The 13,570-nt window shown below is 46.0% G+C and overlaps 1 non-coding gene across 1 annotated transcript; it reads left to right on the forward strand.

Annotated features, from left to right (window-relative positions):
* The first annotated feature begins 711 nt into the window (after nt 1-711).
* Nucleotides 712-786, forward strand: Trnas-cga (transfer RNA serine (anticodon CGA)). The gene has a single exon. It is a non-coding gene; the product is annotated as a tRNA-Ser (tRNA).
* Nucleotides 787-13,570: the final 12,784 nt, after the last annotated feature.

Consider the following 13,570-nt stretch of genomic DNA (forward strand, 5'->3'; position numbering starts at 1 on the left):
TTTTCACGCTACTCCATCTCGGTCAAGCTTTTTCATCACCGCCTAACTACCGTAACCTACAACCATACGAACTTGCTTGCTGTGTTCATGTCTTGGTCTTCTTCTACAATATTAAGCACCCACGCTTCCCTCCATTATCAAGTCAACGATTCCTTCGTACCTCTTGATATGTCCCATCAATACATCCCTTGAAACTTCCAGGCAGATTAAAACTGTGTGCCCGACCGAGACTCGAACTCGGGACCTTTGCCTTTCGCGGGCAAGTGCTCTACCAACTGAGTTACCGAAGCACGACTCACGCCCGGTACTCACAGCTTTACTTCTGCCAGTACCTCGTCTCCTACCTTCCAAACTTTACAGAAGCTCTCCTGCGAACCATGCAGAACTAGCACTCCTGAAAGAAAGGATATTGCGGAGACATGGCTTAGCCACAGCCTGGGGGATGTTTCCAGAATGAGATTTTCACTCTGCAGCGGAATGTGCGCTGATCTGAAACTTCCTGGCAGATTAGAACTGTGTGCCCGACCGAGACTCGAACTCGGGACCTTTGCCTTTCGCGGGCAAGTGCTCTACCGGACGTGAGTCGTGCTTCGGTAGCTCCGTTGGTAGAGCACTTGCTCTGCATGGTTCGCAGGAGAGCTTCTGTAAAGTTTGAAAGGTAGGAGACGAGGTACTGGCAGAAGTAAAGCTGTGAGTACCAGGCGTGAGTCGTGCTTCGGTAGCTCAGTTGGTAGAGCACTTGCCCGCGAAAGGCAAAGGTCCCGAGTTCGAGTCTCGGTCGGGCATACAGTTTTAATCTGCCAGGAAGTTTCATATCAGCGCACACTCCGCTGCAGAGTGAAAATCTCATTCTGAATACATCCCTTCTTTCAGCCAAATTGTGTCTAAATTTCTTTTTTTCCCGCTCATTAGTTATTCGATCCACCCTCTGATTATCAGCATTCTTCTTTAGCACCACATTTCCTAACTTCTGTTATCTTTCTTTCTGAAATGTTTGTTTTCAAAGCTTCATTTCCACACAAATCTACGCTCCAAATACCTTCAGAAAAGACTTCCTAACCCTTAAATTGATATTACATGTTAACGAAATACCTTTTTGTTTTTAGAACGGCTTTTCTTCCTACTGCCAGTCTGCGTTTTATTTCCTCTCTACTTCGGCCATAGTCATTTATTTTAATGTCCAAATAGGAAAACTCATCTAGCCCATCCATATTTCTAGACTAATCCCCTCGTCATCGTCGGCTTTAATTCGATTACACTCCGTTACCGCTGTTTTATTTTCGTTCTAATTTCTTTGCCGTCTCTGATAGAATCACAGTGTCGAAAGCAAACCATACAGTTTTTACTTCCTCGCCATAAGCTTTTATTCATTTTACAAATTTGTCGTTGATTTCCTTTAGTGCTTGCTCAGATTGGATGGTTGGTTTGGGGAAGGAGACCAGACAGCGTGGTCAGCAGTCTCATTGGATTAGGGAAGGATGGGGAATGAAATCGGCCGTGCCCTTTCAGAGGAACCATCCCGGCATTTACCTGGAGTGATTTAGGGAAATCACGGAAAATCTGAATCAGGATGGCCGGACGCGCGATTGAACCGTCGTCCTCCCGAATGGGAGTCCAGTGTCTAACCACTGCGCCACCTCGCTCGCTCAGAGACGCTACAACTATGTCTCACTCTCTTTTTAATTACTACTGCGGTTTGTGTACTGCAAGAGTTATAAAATTTCGCTTCCTGTATTTTATCCCGGCTACGTTTACAATTTCAAAGATTCTAGTCCAACTAAAAAAATGTTTCTGTAAATCTACAAATGTTATAAACTTTGATTCGCCTTTCTTTAACCTGTTTCATAGGGTAAGTCGTGGGGTCAGCGTTGCCTCACGTGTTGCAACATTTCCCTAAAAGTAATTTAAAAAAAATTTAAAATATTCAGTAATGAGAATTTATCAGGACTTTTTCCATTATTCATATCTGTGGCTGGCGGCTATTTTGTTTCGCACCTGTTATTAGGGTATTCTATTCTGTCGTCCACATTGCAACCGTATTCCACCGCCTCGTTAATAAGTCTAAACCAGTGGCCGAGACGATTCTGCGACGATGTCGAGGTGAATTTCTCGACCTGTGCTATAAGGGGAAAACTGTAGGGTCTGCCTGAAAAAGTCAGCCATACTGTACACTGAAGAAGCGGCAACTAGGCAAGGAGAGCACATGCGGAGTGTACGTGTGGGTTTATCGGGTTAGAGGACGTTGATGCCCTGCCAGCCTAACACGAGAGAGCTCAGCGAAATTACTCTCACAGAAAGTTTTATCACAAAATGTGAACGCGATATTGGTAAACTGCAGGATCGTCCATAGTAAGATCCCTGAATTAGTATCGATTTTTAAAGGTAATAATACCCACAGAGTAATAGCAACAGAAAGACTGCTGAAACCAGAAGTGAATAACAAAAAAAAATCCTAAATTCAGATGCAGTCATGTATCGTAAAGACAGACTGTACGCCAGCTGTGAGGTATTTACTGCAGTGTAGAACTCTATAGTTGACAGTGAGATTATAATAGAATCCGAATGTGAAATACCCTGTGTAAATGTAAGCATAAAACGTAGATCAAACTTGGTAATCAGATGGTTTTATGGACTGTCTACGTAAGGAGCTGTAGTGGCACTGGGTTTGGGAAAAATCTCGGAGAACACCACGAGTAATTTTCTTGGTCCAACCATTTAACAGGGGACAACTTCAACTTGGCAGCTACAGAATGGGAAAGACATGCATCAGATATAGGGATTCGCGTGAGATTGTTCTGTAAAACACCTCGAGCAGCCAGAGGACCAGTTCGTGAGGATAATGTCTTAGACCTCCCAGTAGCAGACACATTTAATCTACAGTAGGGCGTTACTGATCGTAAGGTTGTCGCAGCGTCATTGACTACAGGTGTTACAAGGCGTGTTAAGAGAGATTGGAAGTCACTTTTGCTAAACGAGTGCGAGGGGAATCACATTGCATAGTACTGTATTTAGGTCATTAACATCAAATATTCAGTCCAGAGGACTAAGATGTGTAGCAAAAACGATTTCATGGCGTGGACTTGTAAACTATAATTTTACAGTTATTTTACCGTAATTGTACCACAGAAACTAAACATTTATGTATGCGTGAAAGGACAGCTACAAATAACATCATTTAAGGAAGTACCCGTCGAGTTATCGTGTCCTGACAGAGGATAGAGGAAAGACACTAGCTTTGTGGTCAGTATTCAATTTTCTAGCGGTGAGGAGCAAATGCAGAAAGAGAAATTCCAGGCGAAGGCGGGTCGATGACTTGGATCAACACGAAAGACTGTTGCAGGCAGGGCTCCTTCGAGAAGCGCAGGTCCTGGGACTCGACGCGACGCTTGCAGCAGGAGACTCGTGGAACTCAGGGGTCTGGTTGACACTTTATTTTGCGATCAGACTAGCTAAATCACTGAAGGCTACTTCTATACATTAGAAGACGCAAAGGAGGCAACTGGTTGCACAGCGGAAGCCGTCGGAATCCACGGGGGTGGGTGCTAATAGAAGTAGCGAACACTAGCAGCACGTTCAGTACAAACGTGAGAGCAGCACTCGAAGTGAGGCAAACAGGCATGCCGAGGCTGGCCACGAGCGACACGGCGTCGGTGTCCCAGCGACCTGTCTGACAACTACCTGTTAATTCAAAAACACGCGCTTTTAGAGACTCGCGACGGCGCATCATTCCTCCCTAACCTATGGTCGCCCCACCAGTCCACCTGCACTTAACAAACTTCGGCCAATCTGGCAAGCCGTTCTGTGCCTCCAGGGCGCCTCTGGTCAACCACGTTTAGGTTCGTTCCTTTCTCCTACTCGGTAGGTAGGGATGCTATCAACAGTGTTTATCTGTAAGCTAAAAGTCACTGCCACTCCTATTACGGGCAGAAACAACAGTATTTTACGTCGCTCGGCCCCGCCCTCCGTTCTTATATGGGTGGATACTGCTGTAATAGTACTGTAACCTGTCCGAACCTGCTGACGTTGGAGTTCTCAGGAGCAAGTACAAAGCTTGCCGCCTCTGTTAAGACGCGCCTCTTAGTAGCTATCTTCTACTGTGATGCCTTACAACAGTGTCTAGGCGGTGGATGGAGTTACCTGTTAAATCTCCGAAGTGAAACTTCTCCCCTGGGACAGCTGCACAGAGCGTCTGCGATTTACACGGCTCTAGTGTTGCTATTTGTCTCCGGTAACCTAAACGACACCACTTTTGCCTGTCCTCTTTACTGTGTCTGTGATTTCCTGCCTCGGAATGCCCTCGATAGCTCCCAACATCCTTAAGCATATCAACATACGAGTCACTATGTCGTCAATATACGAATAGAGTTGCTCATCGATCCCGACTGGGTGCCGCAAGAGCCGTGGCTCACAGCGGAACTTGTCGACTTACAGCCGTAGCCTTCGCACCCAGTTGGCGCCCTATCGACGATCTCTGCCACACCTGTAAAGGGCAGCATGTACTGAAATGAGCGAGTCTCACTGGGCGAGACGTTCTGCACTATTTAAGAACGGTTCATAATGTGCGTCTTTTATGTATATTCTTAATGTCCCTATTTCTATGACTTTAAATTACAGTAATGCTAGCTGTGTACCCAGCACTGCCCCGATGCGTGTCTATTCCAGTCTTGTGTTCACACCTCCCCTTCATTCCGTCCCTGTCCATTTCTGTCCACCTCAATCCGCCCCTCACCCCCTATGTGCACCTCCTCCTGCCCTTTCCTCTGTCCACCTCCTCCTGCCCTTTCCTCTGTCCACCTCCTCCTGCCCTTTCGTCTGTCCACCTCCTCCTGCCCTTTCCTCTGTCGAGCTCCTCCTGCCCTTTCCTCTGTCCACCTCCTCCTGTCCTTTCGTCTGTCCACCACCTCCTGCCCTTTGCTCTGTCCACCTCCTCCTGCCCTTTCCTCTGTCCACCTCCTCCTGCCCTTTCGTCTGTCCACCTCCTCCTGCCCTTTCCTCTGTCCACCTCCTCCTGCCCTTCCCTCTGTCCACCTCCTCCTGCCCTTTAATCTGTCCACCTCTCCTCCTGCCCTTTCCTCTGTCCACCTCCTCCTGCCCTTTCGTCTGTCCACCTCCCCCTGCCCTTTCCTCTGTGCACCTCCTTCTGCCCTTTCCTCTGTCCACCTCCTCCTGCCCTTTCGTCTGTCCACCTCCTCCTGCCCTTTCCTCTGTCCACCTCCTCCTGTCCTTTCCTCTGTCCACCTCCTCCTGCCCTTTCCTCTGTCCACCTCCCCCTGCCCTTTCGTCTGTCCACCTCCTCCTGCCCTTTCCTCTGTCCACCTCCTCCTGCCCTTTCGTCTGTCCACCTCCTCCTGCCTTTTCGTCTGTCCACCCCCTCCTGACCTTTCGTCTGTCCACCTCCTCCTGCCCTTTCGTCTGTCCACCTCCTCCTGCCCTTTCCTCTGTCCACTGCCTCCTGCCCTTTCGTCTGTCCACCTCCTCTTGCCCTTTCCTCTGTCCACCTCCTCCTGCCCTTTCCTCTGTCCACCTCCTTCTGCCCTTTCCTCTGTCCATCTGCTCCTCCCTCCACTTACAAAACCTCCTCCCCGGATCTGTTTCCATCTCCTCCACTCCCTCCTCCCTGTACGCCATCAGCCCCACCCCATAGCACCCTGGTGCTTCTTATCCCCACAGTATTTATTTCCAGGTCATAACTAATACGTATACCAGATTTGGTTGAAATCGTTCCAGGTGTTAGAGATGAACTTTTTAGTCACGGCTTTGCCCACGTATGCACATGTAAAATGTCATAGCTTACACGTCTTTGTACACATATTTCATCTGTATCTACAACGAATTTCACCCTGCGGTTTCGTGTTCACACGGGTCAGTGTTTACGACATCGTACCTCGTGAAGTAAGGGTCGCATATTGATATATCTGTGCCGGTACATCCAGGGGTATATGTGGCTACTGTCTGCGAAGCGTGTTTTGCATAGAGTGAATAGTAAAGAAGTAATAAATTTAAAGTCTTGCATGGTGCGTCAGTTTTCTTCGCATCTCAAGGTGTTTACGACGTCGTATCCCCTGAACTGTGGGTCTTACATGACATATTTCTGTAGGTACATTCTGCGACGTATTTTGATATCGTGTGTGAAATGCCTTGCGAATAGAGTTAGTGGCCAAGAGCTAATAAATTTAAACGTTGTCAGTTTGTCACTGATCTGACTTTTTTTGATGTCATATCTCCTGAACTATACGTCGTACAGCTATATAATCTTGCTGGTACATATAGTAGTAAGTGCGAATACTGTCTGCAGAATGTGTCGCGAATGCGGTTACTAGTAAAGAAGTAATAAATGAAAAAGCCTTTCCTCGTGTTACAATGTTACTGCATGAGCGGCGAAAATGTAGTAAGCGATAAACGTTTTTCCTTTCATCCTTTTGAGGAGGTTTTCAAAGAAAAAATGTTTCGTAAAGGTTTGAAACTATGTGCAACGTTCGTTGCAAGTCTCTAAGTGGTTTCATTCTCAAATGCTGGATTAATAAAGTGCGGGTACTGGTGCGTCGGGCGCCCACACTTCGACCCCTCCGGCAGGTACGGTTCTTACCTCACTGTACTTCTTTGGAGACAATAAGTGATACTTGCACCAACGTTGGCTGAAATCGATGCAGTAGTTCAGGATCAGATGTGGAACATACGTACATACCTGTATATAGATACATTGATTTTAATAAAATGTGTGGATAAGTTTAGAGACAGGTCTCGCAGATTACAGTAGCGGTTGTCTGCGACTGGCTGTTTGGTGACGTTGAACAGGGAGCGCCGGCAGAGAGCCCGGTCTGAAGCCGCGAGCGGCGGGCGGGCAGCGTGCAACACGCCGGCCTCTCCAGAGCGCTCTGCCGAATTTCGTGTTATTTTACTTCTGCTATTGTATTCATTCCTCAACCACTTACAATATGTAACACTCTTGTTTAAAGAGTAAATAAATGGTGTCACGAAGGGCTAATAAAAGACCGAAACCAGTCACCCAGCGAAGTATATACAACTTGAAAGCAATCTAGGCTGTCTTATTGAAATAATTTTAATACAGTTTCACCAGCTACTGCTTTTGTATGAGAATATTCCAAAAAAATCTTAAATAAAGTTCGAAATCGAGAATCAGTGTGCCATAGAACAGTATGTGTGAGCAAGTTTGGGAGGGATGATTAAAAGGTTGTTAGCGCCGAAACAAAAGAGAACTTCGAGAAAGATTTAAGCGAAGTCAGATTCCAGCTGCCAAGCAGAAACTGAACGTAGCCGAAGTGAGCGAAGTAGGAGAGAAGCGTTCATTCAATACCGAGAGAAAAATTTTGCCAACAGATATCGCTAATAACAATGATAAACTCTAAGAAAAGAAAACGATGTATCACAAAGGAATTATTAAAATGGGACGGAAATCGGTAGATGTGATGTTCATATACAGATAAATAAACGATAGCAATTTCAGAAAAATTGAACGATCTCTTCAGAAGAAAGAGCTTCTCCCCAAATTGAGGAAGTTGATTGGTTGGTTGATTTGGTGGAGGGGACCAAACAGCGAGGTCGTCTGTCCCATCGGATTTGAGAAGGAAGTCGGCCGTTCTCTTTCAAAAGATCCATTCCGGCATTTGCTGAAGCGATTTACGGAAATCACGGAAAACGTAAATCAGGATGGTCGGACGCGAGTTTGAACCGTCGTCCTCCGAAATCAAATTGAGGAGTCAATAATGCGTTGGTTCACCGTGGTACTTATGCAAGCTGTTATTGGCGTCGGAATTGATTGACAGAGTTGATGCCTTGTCAGATTCTGTCCAACTGGCGCGTAGGATGGTTGGAGAGCCTCGACCGTGATGTTCCAAACTGGGAGAGATCCGGCAACCTTGCTAGTCAAGGTGGGGTTTGTCAAGTGCGAAGATAAGCAGTAGAATCTCTCGCCGTGTGAGGGTGGGCATTATCTTGCTAAAATGTAAACCCAGGATGGCTTGCAGTGAAGGGCAACGAAACTGGGCGTAGAATATCGCCGATGTACCATCGTGCGCTAAGCCTGCCGCGGACGACAACCGAGACGGTCCTGCTGTGTAAAGAAGTGGCACTGCAGGCCATCACTGAGGCTTGTTGGACGCACGGCTGGCGACCGACCGTCACCGCTATCTGAGGCGTCTCGAGACACGCCTTCGGCCTGGAATCTCAGTGACTGGAGTAGAATTCTCTTCCGTGATGAGTCCCGCTTCGATCTGAGACCCGATAACCAACTTATCTTCCAGGCGTCCAGGCTTATCTTGGCAGAGACAGTACGTAAACGTACGAGCAACGTTCACTTTAGAGAAGATGTTCAAAGCGACCACCTCGTATTAGCAAACATTTCGCCATTCGCAGGGTCATACATTGCTAGACCCAATGCAACACAGCTACATCCATCACTGCCGAAGCGTCATGCATGCGACCTATTACGTCACGTACTGGGTGGAGTACCGTAAACTGTTCCTTTAAGTGTCCCCACAAATAGAAATCTAGTGGATTAAGGTCCAGCGAAAAATTTTTGGAGATTTGTGGTAAGTTCCTATGGGGTCAATCTGCTGAGGTCATCGGTCCCTGTGCTTACACTGTTCCGGCGTATCGACAGGCGCCGGCACGAAGACGACGAACGCAAGACGAGAGAAGGCTGTGAGACGATGTCAGCCGAGGGCCCGCCGACAGGAGCGCCCGCCCTCTAGCCGAAGAAAACACAAGCCCCGGCCGCACAGCACCAGACCAGCGCCGTAATGACTCAGTACCAGGGGAGCACGACGATGGCAGTGTCGAGGGATCCGTACCAACTGCCTACGTGGACCTTGTCTACACCAGAGGATGTCGCCCATCGCTTGCCACAACATTGTAAATTCAAACTATCGTCTATCTTCTTTATTGTAGTAAAAACTATTAATGTGATTTGCTTGAATTGTTGTATAGGATTCCGGGAAGGCAGCATCCTTTAGGCACGCTATACGAGGCAAGTGGGCAGGACCCAACATACACGCTACTTAATCTAACTTAAACTAACTTACGCTAAGGACAACGCACACACAGCCATGCCGGAGGGAGGACTCGAAGGTCCAGGGAGCGAGGAAGCCAAAACATTAGACTCCACGGCCAATATGTTTTCCTGGAAACGCTTCATTTAAATAGTTAGGTATCTCGTTCCAAAGTGTGGCGGTGCAACGTAAGACTGAAACCACAACTGTCACCGAGCACAGAGCTGAACGTTTTGTAATGCGCCGGGCAAAGTATACAGGGGCGCAGTCAACTTGTCCGGCAATCGGTAAGAGCCCGAAAGCACTCCTCCCAAGTTTCAAGAGCACAGTTTTATGCCAAAGCGTGCCTGAAAGTCAGCTTCACCAGTGACATGTGGGTTGTCATTAGACCAATAATGACAGTTGTGAAGGTTGAAAATACGTTCACGAGTGAAGTTAGATTCGTCACACTATGTCACGTTATTCATAAACTGTTCGTTATCTTCCACTTGGCGTAAAAGTCACTGCCAGAACTGTACTCGTCGAATGCTGTCTCCTGCCCACTGGGTTGAGTTAACGTGTAGTGATACGGATGTAGTTCTTCATCGTGTTTCACTTCAACCAACAGTCTTTGAGATATCAGAACTGCCTTAGAATATCGCGGGTACCTCTTCAAGATAATTCACGAATGGTTTCGAGAATCACTTCCTCTGTGGAGTACGTTTACTCCTTGGACGACTTGCGTCCATTACTTGTGGGCGAAGATTAGAGATTTGTCGAAACTGTTTCTCCAGGCGACAAAAAACATTCAAAAAGATACACGCTCCTCTGCACATTCTAGTGCGCTGCGTGATGTGACAGTGCTTCTTCGTTTTCCGATCTCAATTTGATAGATAATCTTTTGTCTTGAATCTGGATAGGGATGCTAACCTCCAACTATGGCCTTTTTTTCTTCTCGCTTTATATTTTTTTGTTGTAGGATGACGGTGGAAGATGTACGAGGGTTTTGCAGACGACGCTATTGCCTTTACGAAGGTTGCAACACCAGAAGACTGCAGTGAAGTGCAGAAAGACCTGCAGTGGACTAAAGACGTAACGTGACGCAGGGAAGTAAAACTGTAGAAAGGATCCAAGGCTTGAATACAGTGAGCGGCTTCAAGTGTATGCGGGTTGCAGTAGTTGTAGGGATATGGAGACACTTGCACTGCGTGCAGTAGCGCAGAGGGCTGCGTTACATCAGACTTCGGAATGAAGGCCACGACAGCAACAGCAACTACAACCGTACAATTCACGGGACGGTAGTATAGTTACCAGCTTTTTTTTTTACTTGTTTCTCTCCTAGTAATGGTGGAAACTCAGATGGACACTCCTGTCCGGCATCGGTACATCTGCACGTTTGTGTTCTTTCTCTCCCCCCACGGCGACATAAGTTTGTGGCAGTTCTTGGTATCTGGTGCACTGCATTTCTTTACCATATAATGCTCACAGAGATAGGCTGGCAGTGGAGACCCCACATCCTTCACCACACGCCTGTGCAGACGCGGCACGTGCTGGACGGCGCCTGGAAGCATGGAGAATAGGCTGGAGCGGCTGGGAACTGGGCAGCACCTTAGTCAGATTCCAGACTGGACGCTGTGGATTGGGTGAGCTGCTCCAGATTGGAAACAGTCCAGGAATGCGCCACTTTTTGCTTGCAAAATATGTAGAACATTTTATTTTTTTATCTTGTGTATATAGTTGAGAGTATGTTGAATCCGAGTTTTCGACCTCCAAAATCCTCAGGACAACTTTTTTAAACCAAAAAGCGAAGAAATTTTGGCACTTTTTTCAGATTTTCGCCTATTACTCAGAAACTCTGCATCCTACTGAAAATGTTACTCTTACCAGAACGAAAGAGCATTAAATTTTGCGTCGAATGATATGTTTAAATGACAAAACCTTTGCAGCCATTTGGCAATAATCAGCTGTTAAAGTTCGTTCATTTTTACCAACTTGGCTAAGAAGTCCGCTCAGGCACCTGTAACTCAAAAACGGCTATTCCAGGTGAAAAGTGTCAGGTTATCAGAGTTGCAGAGCATGAAATTTCATGTTACAAAAGCATCCAGTTTCTCAAATGTAGGCACTATTTTAGCTTTCATACTCTTGAAAGTCAAAGTAATTCCATTTTGTTGTTCATCTTTTAAGTCACAGTTAGTCAATGAAATGCTCTCTATAATACCCATATGTGTTCTGTATGTACATCTTTTTCATTTTCTTCATTCATGTGTATTTTTATTCGTTTTAATCCATCCCTTAACTGGTGAGAGTGGGTTACTAAAATGAAAACCCAATACATAGTAATGGTCTATATGTATTTACGTATGAGGAATACAAAATTTGTACAAATGAAAAAATAAAATAGCATGGCAACATTAACACAAAACAATTTAAATATCAGAGAACAACAGTTTATCGAATTCCAATTGCGTCGAGGACGTTTCGGAGACTGTGGCAGGTCCCGGTCCAGCATCCGATCTTCAAGATCCATTGCGGCATCTTCACGAACTTCCTATCCTGGAACGTAACTTCTGTCTCTTCCTCGTCCTTGTCGAGCCTAATTTCTGCAGCGTTCTCGGAAAATAAGACACAACAGTGTTTGCACGTCAAGGAGCAGTGCAGTCCAGATTTGCCACATCCATATACTTCTGTGTATCCTGTTTTGCGTGCCGCATCTTTCGTTACTCTCAAGGGAAAAAGCCTGATAAGTTTTTCTTCCAGTCCCACTGACGTTCAAATACATCAATAGAAACAAAACTGAATGCTCTTTCATTTTAGTACGGGCAACATTTTCAGTAGGGCACACAGTTTCCGAGTAATAGGCGAAAATCTGAAAAAAGTGCCGAATTTCTTGGTTTCTTGGCCACAAAGGTTGTCCCGAGGGTTTTGGAGGTCGAAAACTCGGATTCAACATACTCTCAACAATACACAGAAGATGAAAAAATAAAATCTATCTCATATTTGCAAGCAAAGGGCCTTTCTTGTGACGCCGTTACTCGACTAACTGGCCATTCCAGACAAGTTCGGCCCGCGCCAGGCACTGCTTTCCAGTTTGTATGCAGTCTGTGTGTGTGGTAACCACAGACCAGAGTGACGGCACCATCGGTCCGCGATGTAAATGACCGTTGACACAGTCTGTCCAGACTGCTGCAGATTCCCACCACTCGAGGTCTAATCAGAGACTACGTGGACTACTTGGTTACATATGCATCTACGCCTGATTCCACTGTCTGCCGTGGCGATTGGAGCTTCACCACTCAGCATCATTCCAATCATCGTTTTGTTCTCAGGTGATACACGCGATGTGTGATGTCGGCATTTCCCAGGGTGAACGTAAATATTTTCAGTCGAGCCCTCACGTTCATTACGTACTACATATCAAGGAAAGAATAGAAAATTTCTCCACATTTCTTGAATCATTACTGTTTCCTAACTGAAGTGAGGAGGAGCAGTTAGTAAGAGCCTGATGCACAGTTGCAGCCTACTCCTCATGTCACTAAATCTGTGCAAGCAGGAACAGATTAAATTTAGAAATGGGACTACGGTCACGGGAGAAGTAAAAGAAAATTTACGATGCCCTTGGCAGTGTAATTCTGTCAGAGGCGGAAAAAGCCATTTGAGTGTAACGGATTGTGGCTAGAATAAATGTTACAAGTGAAAATCAACAAAAATACGTTTGGAATACAGTGGACCGTTTTGGTAGAACTAAATCAGGCGCTGCACGCGACATTACATTGCAATATTAGTAACTGCAAGCAGTAGACGAACTGTGCCATTTGAACAGCATACTAATTTGACGATGGCAGAAATAAGGCCAATATAAAATGGAGATTGACAAAATCAAGAAATTCAATTCATAAAAAGAGATCAATCTTAACAATGAATACCGATTTTGGTGTTATGAACTGTTATCCGAAGGTATTCGTCTGCAGTGTAGCCTTGCATACAAGTGAAAAGGAGACGATAATCCGTTCAGATAAGAGGAGAATAGTAGCTTTTCACATGTATTTTGTTTACTGACAAGTCTGCCTTCACAACGAATGAAATATTGAGCAGCCACAATAGCAATGTCTGGTAGTTGTAAAATCGTAAATCCACTCATGTGTTCCAATACCAACAGAGATTTACCATAAATGGATGGGCAGGTGTTGCTCACCACCATCCAGACGGGCCGTACCTTCTGCCTAACCACGCTCGGTAGAAGAAATTACTGTACCTTTTTCCGCGAAGTGCTACCGGAAATTTTGGAGAATGTCCCACGAGCATTCAGGCAATTTTACAGGTCCAGATGACGACGTCACACCGCGCTTTGTCGTCGATGTTAGAAAAATTATCGATTATGTTTTCCTCAATTGTTGCACGGGAAGGGGTCGGCTAGCTCCGTGGCCAACACGTTCACCAAACCTCACCCCTATGGATTACGTTCTGTGGGACGAGATCAAGTGTTTGGTGAAGGAGACACCGATAGACAGTCCAGATGAGTTCGTTACGCATTTGGCTGAATCTGTAGTCATTGATCGCGAAACGCGTGGTTGTTTTGATCGTGT

Source organism: Schistocerca nitens, chromosome 7 (genome assembly GCF_023898315.1).
Source record: "Schistocerca nitens isolate TAMUIC-IGC-003100 chromosome 7, iqSchNite1.1, whole genome shotgun sequence".
Taxonomy (NCBI): domain Eukaryota; kingdom Metazoa; phylum Arthropoda; class Insecta; order Orthoptera; family Acrididae; genus Schistocerca; species Schistocerca nitens.